This window comes from Ptychodera flava, chromosome 19 (assembly GCF_041260155.1).
Source record: "Ptychodera flava strain L36383 chromosome 19, AS_Pfla_20210202, whole genome shotgun sequence".
Classification (NCBI taxonomy): Eukaryota; Metazoa; Hemichordata; class Enteropneusta; family Ptychoderidae; genus Ptychodera; species Ptychodera flava.
In genome coordinates, this window is record NC_091946.1 from 9,742,027 (window position 1) to 9,768,324 (window position 26,298).

The window sequence follows — 26,298 nt, forward strand, 5'->3', positions numbered from 1 at the left end:
CCGTTGAGCCCACTTCGGGGGGGGGGGGTAACTCCCGGGGAGGGTCCGCGCGAAAGGGGTCGTTTTTTTGCACTGTTTGGTATCAGAAAGGGTATACTTTTCACGAGGTGTTGGTATGAGAAAGGGTCCGGTTTTAAACACAAACTGACATTTGTTAAAAATCATGCTGTCAACACTGGAAACCCATGTATCTACATCCCAGATCTACCATCAATATTTCCGATCTGTCGGTTTGACTGTTGGTACCCCTGGTACGCAAGGCGAGTGAGTCGTATCTGTATACGTATGGTATTGTATGGTATCAGATAGCTGTGGAAACGCAGCTATCTGTTGGCGGGGTAGCGTGAGTTGCTATGCGGGTCAAAGGTCACCCCGCCACTCACATAGCAACTCACGCCACCCCGCCAAGAGATAGCTGCGTTTCCACAACTAGGTATCAGAAAGGGTAGGGTTTTTTTGCTCAAAACTGGTATCACAACAGTTTGGGTTTCCATGTTCGTGCGGAGCCCCCCCCGTACTATTAGCCATGGAGTTACCCCCCCCCCCGGGGTTGACGACCGTTGAGCCCACTTCGGATGTGGCGGGCAGTCGAAAAGTTCACCGGTATCTGTCGTTGGAACGCCCTCTACGTCTTCTTCGTCGAAGGTTTCGTTTGCCGCGAGCTGAGGCTGTACATCAGGTAGTTTCTTTAGGTTCGGTGCCATCTTGATAACCTGTTCATTTAATTCTTTTTCGGCTCTCATCTTTCCCCTATTGATCTGAAAATCTGCTGACCTAAGGATGTATCATGCAGAAAAGGGAAATATGTTCAAGTATAGTTAAGACCATCATGGTAACGAGAATATGGACACTAAAATAAGAAAGGAAATTCCTATATATTTCCGATATATGAGAGAGAGAGAGAGAGAGAGAGAGAGAGAGAGAGAGAGAGAGAGAGATGTAAGGGGAGAGGGGAAGAGAGAGTGGGCGTCATAATAAGTCAGGCCACAAAGACATACATACTACATACATACATACATACATACATACATACATACATACATACATACATACATAAGCTTACATACATACATACATACATACATACATACATACATACATACATACATACATACATACATACATACATACATACATACATACATACATACATACATACATTTTCTCAGGCTTTTTAATAACAAACCACATTTCACATTCATGCAATTTCATTGCTCATGTATCAGATTTCAAAAAACGATGGTGAATAATTAAGCGACCGCTCTAATGTCAGAAGTTGAGAAACAGCGTGAAGAAATTTAAATAATGTAGGTTATCTTTCACTGAAGTATTACCGGACGAAAAGGCCGCAAATCATAAACAACAAAAAAGCGAACAAGCCACCACAGGATGACAATCATGTAAGACTGTATCAACGAAACGATCCATAAGGTTAAGAATTAAATATCATATCAAGAATTTAAAATGGCAAATACTGTTCTCGATCTTCAATTATTGATTCCGTCGCTGTTAAAGCTACAAATCTACTGAAATATCTCACTTAAATGTCGCAAAAATATTTCAAAGTGATCACGTTTGTTCTGAACTGGCATTTTCTCCTATAGATTTATTTATAAATCAAATAAACAGGACAATGTAGGTCAAGTGAACTAGAGTGTGTTTTGATCTTAGCGCTAGTCTGTGTTTGTACCTTAGTGTGATAATATAAATATGTCATTCACTTCTCACCATTCATGTGTTGTTGTTAAATACAACGAAATCGATCTAAAAGATCGCTTTCCTTGGGTTTTCATCTCAAGCTTGTGGGGTTTTTTTTTGTTGTTGTTGTTTTTGGGTTTTTTGGGGGTTTTTTGGGGGATAGCGGAGTGCATTGGGACCACCATAAATTGATTACCTTGTTGGTAAAGGAGTTGAGCAGACAGACACTATTTTTGGTTTCTTTAAATAATTTTAATCATGAAAAGAAAACAGAGCAAAGCTGAAATGACATAATTCGATGGCAAATTTGCGCTTTATAGGGCTCTATCCACCACTCAAATGTCTTCTGAATCTGAAATACAGAGCACATAACGCAGTTCATAGATGTCACAAATCAACCACTCTTGGAGAACAGTCGCTTTGCAAAAGCAAGTCCAGGGAACGAAAAACTGTAGTTTGCCTTTTGACCTGTCGCGCCGTTTTCCTGCAGTTCAGTATGCAGCGGTACCTCAGCAGTACTGCTTGCCTCGGCATTTGCCAGTGTCACGTTCTGTCCATTTGATTGTTCGGCAACTTTTACAGCCATTTCCAGTTTCTCTGTGACTTCATCCACCTTGCAAAGGATTTTCAAGAGTTGGTTCTTAGTGGCCAGTTGTAATTCGCCATACTCCAGCCGAAGCTTCTCCAAACTCTGTTCGTGATTTTTGTCCTGTCTTTCCAATCGACAAGCGAAGTCTCTCTGTACCAGGGATATTTGATTGCAGTGTCGGGCTACATCTTCGGTCAGTTGACGGTATTCTTGTGGTTGCTTTGCATTGTCCGCTTCCACCCTAGCAAGCCTGTCCTTCAAATCGTTGATTGAACTGATAATTTCTTGAGGAAATCCGTAAATTACTTCAATAGTTTCAACTGTGTTGCGAACGGCGTCCTCGCATCGAGTGACACAAGCGGAGGGAAGTCCGAGTACAGTTTCAGTGAAGTCTTGGATGTCTTTTCCAAATGGTACCACCGATAAGAGCCTTTTGAAAAACGCCAGGTCACAGCTTCCATTTGCGTTTGAAGATGACTCGACAGAAACGATCTGAACATCACCGGTGCGTTTTCCCTCTCTTCCTGTGGAAATTTGAAGAGTCGCTGTACTCTGGGTTGACAGACATCCCAATATGATCTTGGTGACTGAGATTTTGTCAACTTGATCTAACAAGGTTTTAATCTCGGTCTGGAAGGCGATCACTTTACCCTTCATAGCTCTGACAGTGCTCGTTGGAATGTTGAGGAGGTACAGCAACCTGCACTCTGAAGAGCCAAACATTTGGCCAATCACAGGTAGGCGGTGCAGGATGAGTCTCAACACGGATAATATTGATATGCTTGCGTTTCTTTGTCCAGAATCTCCCATAACCTTACTACACACTGCATACAGTAGTCGGTTTGTAATCCAAATAGGAATGTACATCGGCAGAAACGTCAGAAATATGCACCATCTCGTTACGCCGAAGAAGAAAGTTCCGAAATTTCGGACGGTACGACACACCAACAGCAGTGACCACAGGTAAAAGGAGAAAATTCTCTCAGCAATCTTGAGGAATGTACTCACTACCGGAACGTAGTTGAGAATTGAGTATACTGTTTTGAGACAGTATATGAGGAGAAAGATGACAATTTTCATTAACGCCATTTCGAGTCGAATCTTGACATCGTGGCTATCGCTGATTCTCTGAGACTGCTTACTTGTGTAAACATGGCAAAATGGAACAATGTTGCCCGGAGAAAAAGAATCGCGATTGTTCCAAGTGACGCATGTAGAACGCGATGCGCATCATTGACAGCCTCCTTGGGATTCGCTGGCCCGCTAGAGGGCGTAATAGATGAGCTCTGCGTCAGTTTGCGTTTTCTGTGGCATATTCTACAGACCTACTCTGAGTCTGCAGTATGTGGGATTATTGTTATCATGCCAGGATAATTTGAAGAAATAAACTGAAGCGGAATGTCGCGTAGATAGTGGGTGTTAGCGAAACCCATGTTTTGACGTGTTAGTAGCTACTGCATAGGAACGAAAGGCAGGAGAGGTATCAAACGATTATGCCCGTCTAGAAAACATATACAATCATGGTGCATTTCCGCACGATACCGATTTCTTAGCATTTTCCCATTTTTCTACCTATCCTGTTCTGTGGCACGCAAATATTGTTTGTCCCCTTTTTTGTTTCGGAAAGAATTGCAAATTGGCCTCGACAAGGAAATTCATGGAGGAATTTGTGAAGCTCTCAATAATAATGTAAAATTATTAAACAGAAGTTCCGAAAATTAAAATTCGAAATGTGTCGATCTGGCATTGCAGAAAGCAAGAATATACTGAACATATAATTTCCCTGCATAATTAATGAGGACCGAATTGTAGAGAAAGATCAGTCAAAGACTAGTATAAATAACAATGTCAGGGAATTTTTCGTTAAAGCGAAAGTTTTCGCACGGAGTGAGCTAAAGCCAGTGATGGTAATAGTTTAGCTGGCTAAAGTAGCTGGTAAGCTAAGTAAGCTAAGGTAGTTGGCTGCTCGAAATCAAAATATTTCCTTTTGAAATCAAGAAAAGCCAGAAAATCATAGTATAAAATTAAGTACTAGAGAAACAAATCAACCAATATTTCCCGACACTTGAAATTCAAAATGGCCGCCATCCCTGTGTAAACTCTATGTTGAAAATTGAATGTTCGATTTTCACGAAATGAAGTTGGTGAAGTTTGTTTTGTTTTGTTTTTATTTCATGAGCTTCAATATGAGCCCCCACAAGTAGCAGACCAGATATGTACTGTAAAAGTCCGAATATCTATCTCCGAGGCGCATTCTACCATAACGTTTACCCTACGTCCTAACATTGTTCATGGAAACATTGTCGCGCAAACTATGAGTAAGACTCAGCTGTGAAACATAATACTTGACTTCTTTTGCAAGTATCTTTGTTTCTCTGCATATCATCCATTGCAAGGAAATCGAAATATGCGTAGAACACCCCTCCCCCGGGTCACATTTTCTTTTGTGCATGGGTCTCTGATTGGGCTGGAGGTAAGATTTGCAAACAGAAATACAGATGCCCAGATAAACAGAGCAACCAGAAAACAAGGAAGCAGGCATGTGACACAGAGACAAACAAGAGCAGATGCAGAGTCAGAAAGGAACAAAAACATATGAAACATAGTTTTGCTACGTGATTTCATTTATTTTGATTTTATCATATAGTTTATGACAATCATCACCAACAACAAAGAAGTACATGAACGATAGACTGAAATGTCCTTTCTCGATGGCAAATTTGCGATTACACTTAGAGCAGAATCATCAGTCAAACATTTGCTGCAAAGATGTGCAAAAGAAATTCAGTTCTTTGGTTCGATTTATCAACCGCTCTTGTAGAACAATAGCTTTGTCAAGGCCAGTCAAGAGAATGACGAGCTTTGGTTGACTTGGTGACGTTTCACGGCGTTCTTATGCAGTTAAGAATGCAGCGATACCTCGCTTACCTCGGGCTTTGCTAGTGTCACTTTCTATCCGTTTGAACGTTCGGCAACTGTTAGGTGTTTTGCAACCAGTTCAAATTTCTCCATGACTCCATCCACTTTGCAAAGGATCTCCGAGATATCATTTTGGGTCATCAGTTGCAATGCGACGAATTCCCGCCGAAGTTTCTCCAAATTCTCTTCGTAATCTTTGTCCAGTTTTACGAAACGACATGCCAAGTCTCTCTGTACCTGCGATATTTGATTGCAGTGTCTGGCAACGTCATCTTCCAGTTGATCAAACCGGCGAGGCTGCTTTGCACTGTCCGATTCCATCTTGTCAAACCTGTCGTTCAAATCGTTGATTGAACTGATGACTTCTTGTTGAAACCCGTGAATGGTTTCAATCGTTTCAACAGTGTTGCGAACGACGTCTTCACAGCGAGTGCGACAGGCAGAAGGGAGTTCGAATACTGTTTCAATGAAGTAGATAATGTACTTGCCGAATGGCAACGCCACTAAGGCTGCGTTCACAAATAACGATTAGGGGGGGCTGGAGGAATCTCGATTGAAATCTTTTTTTTTTTCACATCTCCCCCTAAGTACCCTAAAAATTTTCAAATGCCCCCCCCCCCTCTATATGGTCAAAATATTTCAAGTCCCCCCCAACTATCACAGGCCGCATGTTTGCAAAGGATGTGAGTGTAGAAAAAATAAACATGTATTGCGCCGTTCTGCTCACAGGTGTTCAACACTACACTGTAAAAATAGCGGACGCTAGACGCGTCTTTACGCGTTCAAAATGTACATGTCAGTGTTCAAATTTGAACGCCTAGTGTTCACATTGTTAACACCAGTGTTCATAATATTAACAATGATGTTCTAAACCTGAACACTATGTGTTAACAACGATCTTCTTCAAGTGTTCAAAAACTCAGCATCACAGAAATTTTACAATACTGTGAAACAATTAACAGTCTTTTGTGTTTTTTACTTTACAATGGCTATATTAAATTTACTATTGCTTCACTGTCAGGTAAACGTACACGGATTTTGGTGTAACGAATTTCCCACTAAGTGAAAAATATTTCCGGCATGCAATTGCTGAAAGCATGTTTTTTCTAAAAAAGGAAGTATACAAAATAATTTTACACGTTTATTACGGGTTGAAAGTTTAAAAATTAGAAAAGAAAATCAGAAAACCACCATGAACGTTTTAATTTTAACATCGGCGTGCAAGAGGCGTTCTACTTCTAAACACTTGGTGTTCAAGTTTGGTGTCTTTTCCTATCCCATGATGCATCAAAACGGAAGTTGCGACATTTTTCTTGTAAGCGCACCCTGAAGTCGTGATCGTGAAGAAGCAAGACCAGAAAGGGTAAGATTCCTCTCCAAAATAGTAAAAAGTATTAGATTTTTGAAGCATCTATATTATCGTCCTTTGAAATTAATTGTATTGTACCTTGAAATAGCTTAACTACGTGAAGAAACCTTTTTTCTTTCGTGGCTGCTATACCAACAACTAGCTGTGACTACGCAGTGGTACTTTTGGCCATAGCCTATCGATCGATCTCACTCGGGTCAAGGGTAATCAAAACACAACTGTAGCGAAAACCTTGACCTGAGAGCGATCGATACGCCTTGCATAGTACTGCTGCGTAATAGCAGCTAACACATGTCTTTTAGTAAACACAATCGCATGTAAAACATCGTTAAACATCGTAGAGTATACAATGTATTTTTTCAGCATATGAGAGTTTGGCTTTTTTATTTTAATCAATTGATGACAAGAAGCAGCAAATATTATGTAACAGTATTGAAGAGAGGCACTGTATATGAAAGTCTCCCCTTTTCCTTAACCTAATCAGCCCCTTGTCTTTCATTTAAAGTTTTATCTCGCAATATTACCTATTGTTGCATTTTTTTCAGGATGTAAAAAGTTGGATCAAACTGAAAATCGAAGAATTGTTATAGAAGCTGGTGGTACAGATAACGAAGAAGATGAGTGTACAGGTAGCTGTCTGGAAACAAGCTTGAGAACCTCAGTTCATCTCTAATGCAGATATAAACTTCCAAGGGTCAGTAACTGAATTTTGATAAATTTCTGTATTTTTGTTCTGAATTAATCCAAGCTTTGGTAGCATGCTATGATCAACTAAATGTTGTCGGAGAATAAGCTTTCACAGACGTGTAGTCTCCCTTATTTAAATTAAAGCTGAAAGCGACAGACCATTCAGAGTAAAAATGTCCACTCTGAATTACTGATTTTTCTGAAATTTTCACTCTGAATTTTCTGTCACTTTCTGCTTCAATTTTTCATCACACCCCTTGCATCTGACGAAGGAGACTTCACGTCTTTGAAAGCTTATGCCCTTGTAACTTTTATTTGATCATAGCCTGCTACCAAACCGTAGATTATTTTGTATTGTGGCTCAACACGTCTCTTGTACTTAGCAAGTGGTTTTTAGCTTTGCTGACAGCTAAATATGTGGATGTGTAGCATTGTCCTCAAATTTGTACATCCAAAGGCTTTTCTTCAAAACAGCCTGTACGAATCCTTTAATATTTGGATTACAGGTCCCAAGGGATTACCCTAATCAGATATGTTCAAATTATGATGAAATATGCAAATTTATATTTTTGAGGCTAATTTTGCTATTCTTTGGCAAAGATCTTCTTCTCTTTTACTGCCGTCTTCAATATTCGGTAAACATGTCCCTAAAAATGACCTTAGTCAAATTTGTGCCAGTTGTGATGAAATATTCAAATTTTTATATTTCATGGCAATTTTTGTCATTTTTTGGTCAAAAATCTTTAAAAAATCTATTTCAAAAGTGCTAATCAAACAGCTTTGATATTTAGGACATAGATCTCTACTGATAGTCTTTTTCAGATTGTTCAAATTATGCAGAAATTTGCAACTTTGTATTTTTAGGACATTAAAGACATTTCAGACATTTTTAAGACATTAGGGATTACCAGAATGTGATATATTCAAGTTATGATGAAATGTGCATATTTTTCATTTTAAGGGTGATTTTTACCATTTTTGGTAAAAAAAATTGTATAAAAATTAATAGCAGGGTACACCAGAATTTGAAAGGTCTTTATGAATATGTTTTAAATTTCTGAGAAGTATATTTTTGAAATGTCACCCATTTATTTCAGGGTTTATTTAAAGATATTACAAACAAACAAATCTTTTTGTTTATGAAGGACTTTTTTGGACAAGGAAATAGGTTTTACCCTGCCAAGGACCCACTTTCCCCACTTTCTGCATGTTGTGCCTTACTGTGACACTTTGACAACTTGACATGTTGTGTTTACTTTAGTGTTGACAACTATATACCATATAAACCAGAGAAGCCTTGACTAACTTCTTTTTTCTTCAAAATTTACAATTGTCTATACAAGAGGAAATGTCTTTAAGAAACCATCTTACAAAAATGGAGTATACATTTCATACATATACGTCTTTTCAACACAATAAGTATGCCAAATTTTGAGCTTTTTCAGATGATTTTTGTACATTTTAAACAAGTATGAACATAAAACGTCATCCACAATATGGTGATTTTTATTGCTTATGTTTTTGATAGGAAGGTGTCAACACTGTTGGTTTTTTCCTGTGACAAACTTTACATACAAAGTTGCAATGTTATTTGCCCATTTTACAGTAAATTATTGTATTTTGCTCTAGAAATGATTTCGTGTATTTTTAGACTAAAATAATTTTACTGGATATCAATGGTCTGTCATGTTATTTCAAGGCTTGAACACCCCGTGAACGCCCAAAATTAAAGGTGTTCAACAAGCGCGCATCATGTGTTCTAGCACTTATCGTTGAACGGCGTCCATGCGTTCAAAAAGTGTTACAGCCCTTTGAACGCGTAAAAGCATTCAATTTTTTGAACACATTTCCCGTGCAACGTGTGTTCAGATATGGAACACCATGGTGTTCAATATAATGTCTGATGAACACGTAGCGTTCAAAATCTGCACACGTATGTTCAAAAATTGAACGTTGGTTGAACACGTAGTGTTAAATTTCTGAACGTCTAGAGGCGTTCAAAAAGTGTTACAAAAAGGCGTTTAATTGGTGTTCTATCCTTGAACACTTAACTTTACAGTGTACCTGTATTAGCACTTTGCATAGTCATATTCCAAAGGCAAGTTCTTTAAATGCATCAGTGAATTTTTTAGATTTATTGGTCGAAAAGCCGACTTGAGTTAATCCAACTCTTGCCAGGTCAACTGCTCCTGCTGAAGAGCACACAAAATGCAATCATGAGAGAGTAGGAAAATTGTGAATTCTGGCTAATTGCCGAATTGCACAGTGACCTACCAAAATTTGTTTCAAAACTACAAGGCATATATGGATTAGATACTACTCAAAAATGACAATACTGGAAGGTTAAAATATTCCATCAAATAAATGTTTTAATCTCTGAAATTTTGGGTGCAATAATTGCAAATTTGGTTAAAAAATAAATAATTGCATTTGGTCTCATATTTTTTGTTTAGTCTTTACTGTTCAGAGTTTTACTTCTGTATCATTTTATAGCAAAAATGTGAAAATTTAGAAAATCAAGCATGGTGACCCTATCTTTTTTCTTTAATATTTGATTATTCTCATATGCCAGAATTCAAAAATTTCTATGTGTTTTTCCATGTGTTGCTCTCTGGCCTATGTTTCACTGTCATGAGCGTCATTTGACCCAAACTCTTCTTCAACTACCATGTACATCAGAGTCAGAGCTATCTCTGTCACTGTTCAGGTATGCAGTGACAGTGACACTGTAGTAGCAGAGCATTAATGATAGTGACACTACCCATAGGCAGTAGCTGTATTAACTTTGATAATTTTTGCAATATTTTTGTTCAGTTTTACAACTGCGTTCTTGTTCTACTCCCTACAACATGTTGAATTGTCTAGTATTCAGCTTGCTATCACAGCCTATGTATGTGTACCATGCATTTGTATCACTGACAACTGACTGTCAGTCTGGAGTCAATTAAATTATCACCAAATACATATTTATATATACAGGCTCTGTCGACAAACTAAATATTGTGTGTTTGAGCATGCTGTAGGGAGATAGCAAGAAACTATAGTTGTTATATTGCATAGAAATACTGCAGAAATCATCAACAGTTGCAGCTTCTACCCTGTACTATAGGCTCGTTTGTTTTTTACGACAAATCACACGTTTTTCGAGATAAAAGTCATGAAATGTGACAAAATGGTTCTTGATTTTGTTAAATTATTACTAACATTACAACATTTTGATGACATAAAAATGGTATTCATTTTTCATTGAATTACCTACAAAAACTTGGAATTGGAAAATGTAAAACACAAAAGGGAACCAAAAACTTTCAAGTCCCCCCTACAGGTAGAGTAAAACTTTTAAGTCCCCCGCCCCTCTACTACCCCCCAAAATTTTCGAATCCCCCCTGGATTCCTCCAGCCCTCGTAACCGTTTTTTGTGAACGCAGCCTAAGAGCCTTTTGAATGGTCTCAGGGTAGAGGTTTCATTTGCCTTTGCAGAGAGTATATGATCATCACCGGTGGGTATTTCATTTCTTCTTGTTGAAATTGGAGGAGTCGCCTGTACTCTCTGAGTTGACAAACATCCCACAATGATCTTGGAGATGGATATTTGGTCAACTTGATCCAACATGGCAAGTACCTCTGTCTTGACGGCGATCACATTGTCTTGCATAGCTATAATAGTGCTGATTGGAATGTGCTGGAGAAACAGAATCCTGCACTCTACAGAGTATAGGCAAACATTGAGCCAATCACAGGCAGGCTGAGTACGATGAATCTCAACACGGATAATACGGAACCAATGCTTGCTTTTCCTTGTGTAGAATCTCCCACTACTTTACTACACACTGGGTACAGAAGTCGACTTGTAATCCAAATAGGAATGTAAATTGGCAGGAGCGCGAGAAATACGCACCATCTCGTGACGCCGAAGCAGAACCTTCCGGCATTCCTGACGATGCGGCTAACCAACAGCTGTGACCACAGGTATAAGAAGAAAACTCTTTCAGATACTTTGACGAATGAACTCACTATCGGAAAGTATAGTTTAGAATTGAGTATACTGTTTTTAAACAGTATATAAGGATAAATATGACAATTTTTATCAACGCAATGTCGAGTAGTCTCTTTACATCGTGGCTATCGCTGGATGTCTGTCTGGAGAATATTACTTGTCGTTTGTATAAACACGGCAAAAAAGAACAAAGACGCGCTATGCGCTTCGCGAAAGTCTCCCTGCTTTCGTTAACTTTGCTTGAGGGCGCTATCAGGCAAGATTCGCCGTGGTCTATTACGTTTCCAGATTATGCAGATTACGATGCATTTTTCCTACTCTTTACCTCCTCATCCCCAGTGCAATGTATTATATTACAATGCCCTGCCCGTCGCACTTTGATTGGTCAAGCTGAACCACGTGACTGACCACAAATACACAGTAATGGTTTGTTTACACGCCCGTGAATATGAATAATAAGATGAACAACTCAAAGTATCGCAACTTTACACCTCAAACGGAAATCATAATCAATCACAAAATAAAATGGAGCACTTGTAGGTCAAGTTGAGATACTTTTTTCTGAAAACATCTCTGGATTTTTCCAAATTTTTACAGCGCGCGTGACAGTGCGTCGCGTATTGCTCAGTTTCTGGGGCCCAGTTGTCGTTCGCTCCTGAAATTTTCGGAAATTTTGAAGGTTTTCTTGGGTTCGCTGATAATATAATGGAAATAACAGACTCCGCTCTGACCATTAACGTTTATTTGTGGGCGCGGGCTCGAGGAAAGCCAAATTAACGGGCTCGGCAAGCCTCGCCCGTTAATTTTTGGCTTTCCTCTCGCCCTTGCCCACAAATAAACGTTAATGGTCAGCGCGTCGCCCGTTATTTCTATATCATATCGTTGTCTTGTTTATCTTTTCGTTTGTTTGTTTGTTTCACAGAGGATTCGTAACAAGTCAAAAATTATAGGAGGAATTGTTGAGCTCTCTCTTGGTGATGTAAAAGGAAACAGCAGCAGCCTACTAGTATTGATCAGATATGAACTGAAAATGCTCACGTGTTTCATTATATATCGCAATTATATGCAAACTGAACCTTTACCACATGTTTGCAACTTCATTGAAAGTGTTATGATCAACAGAACGAATAATATTCACCACAGATTAATTCTAAATCCAAGTATATCCCCAATCAGGAAAGTTCATTATGCAAATAAGGAATTGACTGAAATGTTCTCATTAAATATGCAAATTTGGAATTGGCTAAAGTAAAAGTGTTAAATGACTTTTAATAATATCGTATTATAGTATCTTTAATGTACAAAACAATTTGTCAGCTTTGGTCTAGTCAAGACAGATAAATATCTTTAATTAGGAAAGTTCATTAAATTTTCAAATAAGGAATTGGCTAAAGTAAAAATGCTTAATGACTCTCAATGTGGTATGATAGTATCTTTAATGTACATAGCAAGTTTCATCAAATTTGGTCTAGTCAATAAAGATAAATATCCCTAATTAGGAAAGTTCATTAAATTTGCAAATAAGGAATTGGCTAAAGTAAAAATGTTTAATGACTTTCAATGTTGTATGATAGTCTCTTTAATGTACATAGTAAGTTTCATTAAATTTGGTCTAGTCAATAAAGATAAATATCCCTAATTAGGAAAGTTCATTATATATGCAAATTAGGAATTGGCTGCAGTACAAAAGTTTAATGCCTTTCAATAATGTTGTTTTATAGTATCTTCAATATATGTAGCAAGATGCATCAACTTCGGTCGTGTCAATTCAGATACATATTCCTAATTAGTGAAGTTCATTAAATATGTAAATAAGGAATTGGCTGAAGTAAAACTGCTTAATATGATGATTTTCAATAATGTTATATCATAGTGTCTTCAATGTACATAGTGAGTTTCATCAACTTTGGTCAAGTCAATTCAGATATATATATCTAATTAGGAAAGTTTATTAAATATGCAAATAAGGAAGTGGCTGAAATATAAATGTTTAATGACTTTCAACAATGTTATATCATAGTATCTTTAATGTACATAGCAAGTTTCATCATTTTTGGTCAAGTCAATTCAAATAAATATCCCTAACTTCAAAAGTTCATTAAATATGCAAATTAAGAGTTTGATGAAGTAAAAATGCTTTAATGACTTTTAATAATGTTAAATCATAGTATCTTCAATATGCATACCAAGTTTTGTCAATTTTGATCAAGTCAAATCAGATATATATCCCTAATTAGGAAAGTTCATTAAAGATGCAAATTATCCATTACCTTTTATGTCACCCCTTAATATCTTTCACAACTGATATATCTTGGTGTGATCAACATTTGTGGCAAATCTCATCAAATTGTGTGCAGTCGTTGTCAATATATATCTGTTTTTTCTAAAATCATTAATTATGCAAATGAGCAAAAAGCAAGCAAGCCACACCCACCAAAAACTAATCAGTTCTTGCCATTTGCAAACTGAATCTATGTACAAGATTTGATTCTGATCTGATGAGTCGTTTTTGAGATATCGAGCACACAGACAGACAGACAGACAGACGGACAGACACACAAACAGACGGAAAGACACACAGACACACAGACACACAGACATCGCTGCAACATATGCTCACGTGTGTCAACACGTGAGCAAAAAATGATATGAAACTACGAAAAACGTCGTTTTAAGTCTGCACATGTTATTGGGTTTGACCCTGCTCCACATATGAAACCAGATATGAACTGTAAATGCTCACGTGTTGAAGTTATATATTGAAGTTATGTGTATATTTGAACCTTTGCCACATGTTTGCAACTTCATTGAAAGTATTATGATCAACATAATGAACAATATTCACCACAGATTAACTTTATAGGTCATTAAGTATTCAAATACGCAATTAGCTGAAATAGAAATAGTTAATTTCTTTGACTGCTGTCATTGTATAACCACTTTATGTAGCAAGTGTAATTGCATGCCTTTGGTCAAGTCCTTCAAACTATATATTCCAAACTTTAAAAGCTCATTAGATATGCAAACTATAAATTAGCTGACACGAAAACTTAAGTGCGAAATGACTATCAATATTGGTATAACCTGGTATAATCATCAAATGAATGTACATAGCATGTTATGCCAACTTTGATCAAATAAATCCAAGTATATATCCCTAATTAGGAAAGTTCATTAAATACACAAATTAGGAATTGGCTGAAGCAAAAATGCTTAATGCCTTTCAATAATGTTAGCCTACATAATAGTATCTTTAATGTACATAGCAAGTTTCATCAATTTTGGTCATGTAAATTCAAATATATATAACTAATTTCAAAAATTCATTATATATGCAAATTAGGATTTGGATGAAGTAAAAATGCTTAATGACTTTCAGTAACGTCGTATCATAGTATCTTTATGTACATAGCAAGTTTCGTCAACTTTGGTCTAGTCAATACAGATAAATATCCCTAATTATGAAAGTTCATTAAATATGCAAATAAGGAATTGGCTAATGTTCAAATGCTTAATGACTTTCAATATGTTATATCATAATATCTTTAATGTACATAGCCAGTTTCGTCAACTGTGGTCTCGTCAATTCAGATAAATACCCCTAATTAGGAAAGTTCATAAAATATGCAAATTAGGAATTGGCTGAAGTAAAAATGCTTAATGACATTTAATAATGTTCTATCATAGTATCTTTAATATACATAGCAAGTTTCATCAATTTTGGTCATGTAAATTCAAATATATATCCTTTATTTCAAAAGGTCATTAAATATGCAAATTAGGATTTGGATGAAGTAAAAATGCTTATTGACTTTCAGTAATGTTAGATCATAGTATCCTCAATATGCATACCAAGTTTCGTCAATTTTGATCGAGTAAATTCAGATATATATGCCTAATTAGTAGATTTCATTAAATATGCAAATTAGTCATTTTCTTTCACGTCACCCCTTAACAACTTGCACAGCTGATATATCTTGATGTGATCAACATTTGTAGCAAATCTCATCAAATTGTGTGCAGTCGTTCTCAATGTATAGCCGTTTTTTCTAAAATCATTAATTATGCAAATAAGCAAAAAGTAAGCAAGCCACATCCACCAAAAACTAATCAGTTCTTGCCATTTGCAAACTGAATCTATGTACCAGATTTGATTCTGATCTGATGAGCCGTTTTTGAGATATTGAGCACACAGACAGACAGACAGACAGACAGACAGACAGACAGACAGACAGACAGACATCGCTGCGACATATGCTCACGTGTGTAAACACGTGAGCAAAACAGGCTGGTAGAGAAAGATACATCAATAACTCGTCGCTTCTGATCAGAAACTTTCGTCGTATAAATGAAAGATGATTGGTACCACTAGCCAACTAGTGAACACAAATAAAATTATTCGAATACGGAAATTATTTTATTTATTTATTTATTTATTTATGCTGTAATTGTTTAGTTGTTTCAGAAATGAATAATGTCACTCTAGACATTCAGAAGTGCAGAGACTTTTGGATATAGCAATGTTTCTGTTTCATTAGATAAACTCTCAATGTTCATTACACTGTAAAAGTGTGGGAAAACAATTCGGTGGGAATATCTAGGACTATCAAACATGCAGTGAATATGACAGTTCAAAAGGTAAGTATGAGTTACAATGACGATCATGGTTACGCTGGTGATTTTTATCTTTGTCTGTACAAACGAGTAGAGCAGAAAACGAAAGACACTGAATGTGGTCACCAAGAAACAAAGAAACATAGATACACTGTTCAACTGTGTAACAGTCACGACACACAAATTATATAAGTGTGTGTGTTTACATACATACATGCATACATACATACATAGATACAGACAGACAGACAGACAGACAGACAGACATATGAGTGAGTATCAACAGGTTAAAGACTATTAACATCGAATAGTACCTTTCTCCTTTTCCCTTTGAAATCCAAACATAGTTTGTATCGGTTCCTGAGTACAGCAATAAATAACTGCTAAAAGTGATCACTGACACCAGTACAAATATGCAGAACAGTCGTCTCTTGTAATGACATAACATCATTCTTTAAGTCTGGCGAGAATCACTGGGTGTGACTTTACAAACTCTCTCCCAAGACTTTGTATTTGCAGGCAAACGTCACACCGTGAATAAAGTAAACAAACGATTGTATCGATTGCTGCCACTTGGTTGGTCCAGTGTGAATCTAAAAAAAGGACCGTGAGATGATTATTTTATCGGATAAATATGTGATATACAACTATGAATTTATGGAAAATACAGTAGTGCAGTACAAACCATGATCTTAGCGCCAAAAAGGTCAAAGGGCACAGCACAATTCAGTCAACTCGGATTATTTATGCGATTTATTGGATTTGATTTCTTTTATTTATTTGTTTATTTGTTTGCTTATTCATTTATTTGGAAATCCAAAGAGCTGAAGAACCATTTACAGGTATTTATAATCTCAAATGAAAATTTTTGAGAAAATACTGCGTAAAGGTGAACAAGACAAAAGAAAACAAAGAGTAACAAAAAAATTAATATTTACAAAACTGAAATCGAGAGTAGATTACACACAGAACAGGAAATAATGCAAACAAATCGACAAGAACAGTCATCAAAATATGCAAAATGTCAGTCTTAAATGAATCACGGAAAATATCAATATTAATGAACCAATGCATTAAAATTGTTCATATATCTGTTGATTGGAGAAAATTTAAAATCATTGATATGGCTACGGGCTGGTCTGAAAGTAGGACAGGTGTGCACCATGCATTTTTCCCGGTGCATTAATTTAAGCAAAGCTTTGAGAAAACCTCCGGTAAGTTATAACACCCATGCAGTTGCACACTAGTGTAGAAAAATCATGTCAAGATAAGAGACAATTATTTTCATGAAATCTCGAGAAATAAAAGATAAAGACAAAATAGCGATTATTAAATGTTTATATTACCAAACAATGGCGTAAACATCGTGAAACTAACAACCACAATGTGAAGTACTGAAAACGAAACGTCTTGTACGATGATCCGCACTTTTTATCTGTCTTTAAAACCTATTTCAGTTGAAAGTTCTTTTCAGCTACGCACCATTATCCCTTTTCCTGCCAAGTCCATATTTCACCACCAGGTCAAGATGGTTAACATATTTCATACGGTGTATTTTAACATAACACCGTACATTTGAAAGCTGTTGTAAACAAAAATACTGTAAACTTAATTTTTTTTTTTTTTAATAAAAGATGTTATAACAGACCAAGCCAAGTGGGTGAAAATACGTCATGTTTTGGCTCAATACCGCTTTTTACTGACTTGGCTGATGGGGAAGTGATACTGTCTGGCAGGAAAAGGGTTAAGTCAGGTTTTTCATTTGCCGGGTACTGCATATGCTCTTCTATAAGCAATACGACGCTTGACTAGACTGGACCATACGAGAAGAAAACGAACGATACTGACAAAATTAGATGATGACTAAACCCTACCGTGTAGCTTCCATAACAGCAGACCGCCGCGCGCATTGCACGTAAAAAAGGACGTCAACCTGCTATCCAAAATGCAGTGTGTGCTTTTAATCATGCAATCAATATGGCGTCTCGGGCAATGACGTCAATAAGTCGTTAAAAAATTAATGGAATCTGGGGTTTCTTTTGAATTTGCACTTCCATGTGATTTAAAACCCACTAATTGACTTTGTCATGGATGAAGTTAAGATACTGCCTTTAGTGTACGGCTAATCAATGTTTTTAAAGAAAATCGTCAAAACATGCTGTACTTTGCTTTGACGAGAACCAGTATGCAAGTACAGGCATTCTATAATAGTTATTTTACTATGGTATCTGTCTTGCGTTTTCTTTTAAGACAAGAAAGAAAAATTACCACTTTCAAGACAAAATTATAACATAGCCACGCAAACAGCCGCGCGTACACAGGCACACAGACGCCTGTCCGTGTTTTTGACTGTATACAAAGAACTTTGAGTGGAAAACGAAAAAATACACTTGATCAAAGGGCTGTATCATTAGAGCCATTAACTAAATCAGCCTGAAAAATATCTTATCGACTGTAGCCCTATTAAATAACGTCGCGAAGAGGCGTTCAATTTTGAAGTTATTTTTTCCTTCTTTGTCTCCCGAAAGAACTTTTGAGAATTGTGTACGGGTTGCTCTGAACTGCCCCGTGGACACTTTACTGATCAACTGCCAGAAAAGCACATTATGCGTAAGGAACAAATGTTTGCACCAATTCTTCGATAGAAAACAGTTCATCGGCCTACCTTTTGCGCGTTGCGAATAGTTCGCGAGTCCCTAACAAAATGCGACGTAGACCCACAAGGCATAGATTCCGACCTTCTCATGTCAAAACTGTAGTAATCTTCTGTTACGCCGATAAAGGTTTATTCAAGACGGTGCATCGCTTTCCCAGCTCAAACAAAAGAAGGGGCGACGGATCGATGTTTACAGCTCAGAAAGCGGAACAGTAAAAACAAAAGAAACTTCCGGACAGTTTGCATCGGGTAGTGGAAAAATTGACTTTGGCGCTCAAAGGGTTGATGATTGTATAATAATATTTATTAATATTTATATTCATTTGTCGATATTTCTGTTACCCATTGTACCTACAGTTCATAGCAACTGTTGCATATAAATGGATGTCAATCATTAATTTCAAAGGGAGAAAAAGCAGTAAATCAAAATCTTTGATGGACTTGCCAGTCATTCAATTACATCTCCTGAAAGCCATAGAGAGCTATTTTTATGAGTTGTAGCCAAATAAGACGTACGAAGTGTCTGAGAGGACCTTTCTGTTAACATTGAAACCATAAAAGAACACGTAATAATGGCAAAATATGCTTTATGTTAACTATCATTTTAGTCATGAAAAAACACCTTGTCACTGAAAACCTGTGACACAAAGGAAATTAGTTGCATCCATGACAACGAAATTAAAATTATCCTGGCATTTACCTCCTTCTAAAATATGTCACTGAATCAAATATATTGTAAAATATTAGTACATGTTGCTTTCTTATACTGAATTCTCACACAAAACAAGAATATCAGGAATTTGTCATGCTTCTCACATGAACTGCAAGCTACCATTGCTTGAGAATACACGTATGGTGCAACAGACTATTCAAGAGACGCATCGCGAATACTGCGCGTTTTTGCTGACATCATAAATTAAACTCTACAGAGGTATACGTGAATGACGGTCATAAGAACGTTACACGTTAATCTACTTTCTTTGTAAATAATTATTGATTGTGACTGTCATGAGGAGTTTTAATTCAGGTCTCGTTTACTTCCTTGCTGAACATGGGCGTACATCGATACGCTGCACCAACGCCCTGTTACATGAAATACACCACTTCCTCTGTGTTAGTTCGTCAGGGGTTGAATTGGCCGTTACCTTGGTAATTTGTTAAATCGAACATAGACTTGTATATGGTTTAAGTAGTCAGTGTATATAAGTACTGTCACTATCAGCCTGTCCATAGGGAATGACGGCCGTCTGAGTTCGATGTCCAATTCAGTATTCATTATCGGCAGAGTCGGGCCTTCATATCTTCGTTGCTGGACATTTAGTTAGAGGGCTAGTATCTGTAACGTTTGATGATTTCTGTTCCATATTTTCGGTGTTAACTACACTTTCTTGTTCTACACCCTAAGCATGTTGAGTTACCCAGTATTCAGCTTGTCAACTCAACCCCTACATGTACAGACTGTATTGCTATTTTTTACTAGTGAGTTTTAGTCAGGACACGAATTCAAACGAAAACAATAACAGTTCAAGACACATGTACAGACGCAGAGAAGACAAAACTAAATGATGGATGTTTAAATGATGTTTTTGATTGAGTGATTCGTCTTAACGGATACATGAGAATACATGAGAATACATGAGAATAAGGTTTCCAAATTTTGCTAATTTCTGGTGCATTGTGACAATTTTTTTTCTCTTCTGTCTGTTATGACAATTTTTTTTTCTCAGGCCATGACAGGATCAATTATTTTTTTCTTCTATCTCACCTGGTGACAATTTTTTTCCCAAATCCTCCATATTCCCCCAAGAAATCAAATGGTTCTCCCCTAAGAAACGGAGAGGTAATGCAACCTAAAAAAGGACAAAGATGACATGCCCTGACTGTAAATTTAAGATCTTTGTTTCGACAAGAGTAGTAAAAGTCTTACGACTGTTTGATCAGTCATGAACTGACCATGAACATGACGTCATAACTGAATGGGGGATCTGGTACTTTACATGGTACTTCAAAGTTTCAAAAGTACTTCAAAAGTTCATTTTTAAGGATTTGGGATTTATTTGAGATTTATCAACCCTGAATCCAGACACTGTAAAAAAGAATACAGCTACTTACAAGGAATTCCTCCATAGTGTACCAGACAGCTGCTGCTAGTCGGTGCATAATCAAATACAGCGCTGTAAATCGTAAAGAAAGAAAATTATGTCCAAACCCTGAAGGTAGTGTACATCCCTGCAACAGCCGTAAGAGGTAAAAGATAGCTGGTATTATTAGCCCTGTCATAACTTGACGATTAAGCCAGCGTATGCCAACGTATGAAAAATTTGGCGAATACACTGGGCGTACGCCGAATGCGTTATGGGTAAATTTAAGAGCACGCTGAAGCACGCTGGTACACGTCGTAGTACGGCAACTTCGTCCAAACCGTTTGTGCATGCACAGAACTTTTCGACGTATGCCAGCGTATGGCTCATACGCCCCGCACATGCTGTGTTATGAATACGCTATGTATACGCCCAAAATTGAAAAATACATCGTTAGTTCAGCAAGCTAGCGTTTTAGAGAAATTTTGATACGTCGGCATACGCTGACTAAATCCCCAAGGTGTGACAGGGCCCTGTACAACAGTTGGTATGCCAACAGTGAGTTTTACTGAGAACACGCGACTATGACATACGGCTGATATCCTAATGTCATGAGATGTCAATAAATTTCAATAAATTAGATGCAATAGGTGTTGGAAAGCCTAACACTAGTAAACAACTCTTGAGGAAACCTTGTTGTTGATCAAACGTGTGAGCCGCGATAACAGAAATCACTCCAAAAGACAGACGTAAAGATGGGAAGTAGTACGGCTTTAAAAACCTACGAAGCTACGAAGGCTATTAAGAGGGAAACGATTCCGTGGCATATAAGTTATTCTTGTTGGTAAAATGTGTACATACTCTAACAATGCTTTAAAGGTATACTGTCACCTGTTCCAATTTTGATACATTTACCATGGAAAGAGAAAATCTAACCAATCACAGATTTTAAGCGGGTGGCCGCTTTTAAAAACAGCGCCCTCACATGAGCATTTTGAATACCAAGGATCGCCCCTTTGACCATATATAGGTATATTTAGATTACAGGTGACTGTATACCTTTAATATCGCGAACTTGTTCTGGTGTAAAATTGAACTTCAGGTATATTGTTTTACTGAAAGTAGACAGTACAAATACGTGTTTTGTGCATTGCTGTTTCAACTCTGGCAGCTGATTGTACTAAAGATAGGGAGAAGTGCCACTGTTTACATTACCATATAAAAGTATTATTTCCTCAGAAACAGTGATATTCATGATGACATCTATATTTAGAATCTCGAAATACCGATACTACGATGAAAACCAAGCTATTGAATCTTTATAAAATTACCGAATCCTGCACCAGCTTGCGGGAAAAATACATTCAAACGCTATTGTCAATTTTTCTCTGCTACTACGCGCTTATCCCCCCAAAAATATGGTAAATGTGGATGTAGCAACGATAACACGTATAATCCCAAAGGTAAGAACTGTTCCTAAGGGACTGGTCAGTTTCTTCGGCCTGGGGGGCCGGTGGATTATTTTTTGCCGACGTCAAAAAGTGGCTGACCCCCCCCCTCCCCATTCCAAATTTTGAAAACAGGGTGACCCCCCATTCCAATTTCGAAAACAGGGTGACCCCCCCCCCCCGGCGTGAGAAAAAAGGTAAAACAAAAGGTGGACATAAATTTTATATATATATATATATATATATATATATATATATAAAATTACATTTTACATATATTTATATTTTAAATAGTCATTCTATGTTTTAATGAAATTGTTGACATGTCAGTTGAAGATAGGAATTTCAAAGTGTCAATCTTAAAGTTTGAATGCAGTATATTTTGAATGAGCTGTGGATGTATTTCACACTTTCTATGCTTAACCAGATGTCCTGAACTGTTGTACAGAAATGGATGTCAATCATTAATATCAAAGAGGAAAAAGCAGTGAATCAAAAACTTTGATGGGTGTTAAGACTTGCCAACCATCCAATAAATCTCCTGAGGAGCCATAGAGAGCTTTTTTAGCCAAATCTGATGTGTACAGTATCTGAGAGGACCTTTTCTTGTAACATTCAAACCATAAAAGCACAGCTAATAATGACAAAAACTGCCCTTTTTAACTGTTATTTTGTTCATAAAAAAGCATCTTTCTACAGAAAACCTGTGACACAAAGGAGAAGGAAAGATATCTTGTCATTTCTCTATCTCTAATATAAGTCACTGTATCAAATATATATTGTGAAATATTTGTGCATGTTGCTTTCTCATACTGAATTCTCATAGAGAGAACAGAAAAGTATCATGAATTTGTCATCCTTTTCATATGAAATGCAGATTTCATAATGGTACACTTTCACTCAGCAAACATCAAGATATCTCAGATTTATTAAAGTATGGCGCCCGAAGGGCGGGCGGAAAAATATGAAACATCCTGATATCTCTGATATATATGCCTTGTATATTAAAGTCATGCACCTGAAGGGCAGGCTAAAAAATGTCTGATATATTAAAAGTAATGAGCTTGAAGAGCACACTGAAAAATATTGAACATACAGATATCTCTGATGTATGTATGCTTGATATGTTAAAGTTGGGCATGCTGAAAAATATGACTGATTATTAAAGTTACGCGCCCAAAGGGCGCGCCGAAAAAGACAACTGAATGATGAAATCTGTGGCTGACACTAGCATTTTAGGCAATGATGAGCCTGTGCCAAATTCAAAAACACACTGACCCCCCCCCCTATTGGGCATTTCAAAAACATGGTGACCCCCCCCCATCACCAAGTTAAAAACAGGGTGACACCCCCCATGAATCCACCGCCCCCCAGGCTAAAGAAACTGACCAGTCCCTAACGACAGACAGACAGACAGACAGACAGACAGACTATAGAAGGCAATCAGCTTCCATGTATTATAGAGGAGCTAAAAACCGACGTAAAACTTGTATTGCATTTATATGGCGCGTAATCAAGGCCAATATTCTAACTCCCCATTTTCAACTATACAAAGCGACATTCAACATTCAAACTCCCCATTTTCAACTATACAAAGCGACATTCAACACATAGCATTTATATTTTACTCTTTAGAGGCTTTCTCTCAAGATTTCCTGATCAACATTTCATTGCTCAGCAAAGAATTCACGGAAAGGATTGTTTTGTTTAGGCTGCGTTCACAAAAAACGTTTAGGGGGGCTGGAGGAATTTAGGGGGATTCGAAAATTTTTGGGTTAGTAGAGGGGGGGACTTGAAAATTTTGCTCTGCCTGTAGGGGGGACTTGAAAAGTTTTTGGTTCCCTTTTGTGTTTTAGATTTTCCAATTTCAAGTATTTGTAGGTAATTCAATAAAATGTGAATACCATTTTTATGTCATCCAATTGTTGTAATATTAGTAATATTTTAACAAAATCTAGAACCATTTTGTTACATTTCATGACATTTATCTCGAAAAAATCTAAACGTGTGATTTGTAAAAAACCCAAATTGAGCGTAGTAACAGGGCAGAAGCTACAACTGCTGATGATTTTTGCAATATTTCTATGCAATATATGCAGTTTCTTGCTGTCTCCGTACAGCATGCTCAAACACACAATATTCAGTTTGTTGACAAAGCCTGTATATATAAATATGTATTAGGTCATAATTTAATTAGAGTCCAGACTGACAGTCACTTGTCAGTGATACAAATGCATTGTCAAAATTATATATGGTAGTTGAAGAAGAGTTTGGGTCAAATGACGCTCATGACAGTGGAACATATACTTGTATCAAAGATCAGGCCAGAGAGCAACACATGAAAGACCAGGAGACTTGAAACGTTATTAGGGATTTTTGAATTCTGGCATATGAGAATAATCAAATATTAAAGAAAAAAGATAGGGTCACCATGCTTATTTTCTACATTTTCAAATTCTCGTCATAAAATAATACAAAAGTAAAATGTTGAACAGTAAAGACTAAATGAAAGAATATGTGACACTAAATGGAATTATCTATTTTTTAACCAAATTTGCCATTATTACGCCCAACATTTCAAAGATTAAAACATTTATTTGATGGAATATTGTAACTTCCTAGTATTGTCAATTATGTGTAGCATCTAATTCATATGTCTTATACTTTTGAAACAAATTTTTGGTAAGTCACTGTGCTTGGTTTTTACAATATGACAATAATGGCAATAATGGCAATTAGCCAGAATTCACAATTTGCCTACTTTCTCATGATCGTCATTTTGTGTGCTCTTCGGCAGGAGCAATTGATCTGGCCAGAGTTTAATTAACTCAAGTTGGCTTAGATTAATAAATCCAAAAAGTTCACTGATGCGTTTGAAAATGAATTAATTTAAGAACTTGCCTTAGGAATATGACTTTACAAAGTGCTAATAACAGGTAGTCTCTAACACATGTGAGCGGAACGGCGGACACGTGTTTAATTTTTTGTGGGCTTGTGATAGTTGGGGGGACTTGAAAATTTTTGATCATATTGAGGGGGGCATTTGATTTTTTTTAGGGCATTGAGGGGGGAGCTGAAACAAATAAGATTTCAATCGCGATTCCTCCAGCCCCCCCCCCCTAATCGTTATTTGTGAACGCAGCCTTACATTACATAATAAGATTTTGACTTCTGTCATCATGATACCTATATTTGACTGACGGTTACATTACCGGTTAATTTGCAATAACCAATTTCGAGCATCTAAAACTTCAGGTAAAGTTAGGTTACTTCTTTTCGTCTTAGAAAATTGTCGCAGAGAGTCACAATATCCGCAATACAGTACATCTTTACTGGCGGTCAGTGATGATTCAGTGAACTCAGCAAGATCAGTATTTAGGGGAAGTTGGGGAGTCTCCATGTCAACGGGAGGAGAGAACTCTGGAAAGGAATTAAGCCTTGTAGGTTTTATATTTACAGGGATGTACTTCGATTGAAAGCAAACTTACCTTGACCTTCTTAGTTTGCAGACAGAAAATACAAGCAGCCCAAATGGAGTTAGTCGAAGATTTTTTATTGGCGCCACCAGCGTCAAGGCAGTGAAAATGGCTCTATCTTCTCAAGCTAAATGCGACTCATGCAGTTTTTGTTGAGGGTCGTGCGTTTGTTACACTACAGGGCACGGGGGCAAGGCGATGGTAAACTTAGAAAGCAGGTGTCTGTGAAACGATATGTATTGTCTTGGACAGAGAAAGCTAGGATCTTGGCTGTCAATTACTTTCGCCCACCCTGATTTCTCAGATTTCAGAAGCTCAATTGCACTACAATTTCTATACTCGTGTTTTCGTGCAAACTTGCTCTGAAGTTGATAAAACAGATGGTTTTTGAGAAAATCTAGATCTGAACGGTTTTGGATATCTGTAGCTTCACAATAGTGATCTTATCATGTGGTCACAATGATTGTCTGAAGCAGAAATGGTTGAATCAACCATTACAGGAAAAATGCGGAACAGCGCCACCTGAAAGGAAATGTTGGAGGAAATGGAGAGTCTAAGTGTTGTTATAGCAACCTCAAAAGCGTCTCATCCGTTGACTATAGAGATGACGTTATACTCATCGTAACCACAAAGGATAGCATATATTTCGTGAACGATGCTTTGCATTGCCACAGAGATCTTTTCACGACAAATTTACTTTCTGTAAACCTATTTTACGTGTATTGACCCCGATTCCCCATTAGATAAAGGTGAATCGTGAGCTT

The 26,298-nt window shown here is 37.1% G+C and overlaps 1 long non-coding RNA gene across 1 annotated transcript; it reads right to left on the reverse strand.

Annotated features, from left to right (window-relative positions):
- Nucleotides 1-541: 541 nt before the first annotated feature.
- Nucleotides 542-18,764, reverse strand: LOC139118510 (uncharacterized). The gene is made up of 3 exons (XR_011548749.1): nucleotides 18,539-18,764; nucleotides 16,188-16,466; nucleotides 542-774 (listed from the first exon to the last, which is right to left on the reverse strand). It is a non-coding gene; the product is annotated as an uncharacterized lncRNA (long non-coding RNA).
- Nucleotides 18,765-26,298: the final 7,534 nt, after the last annotated feature.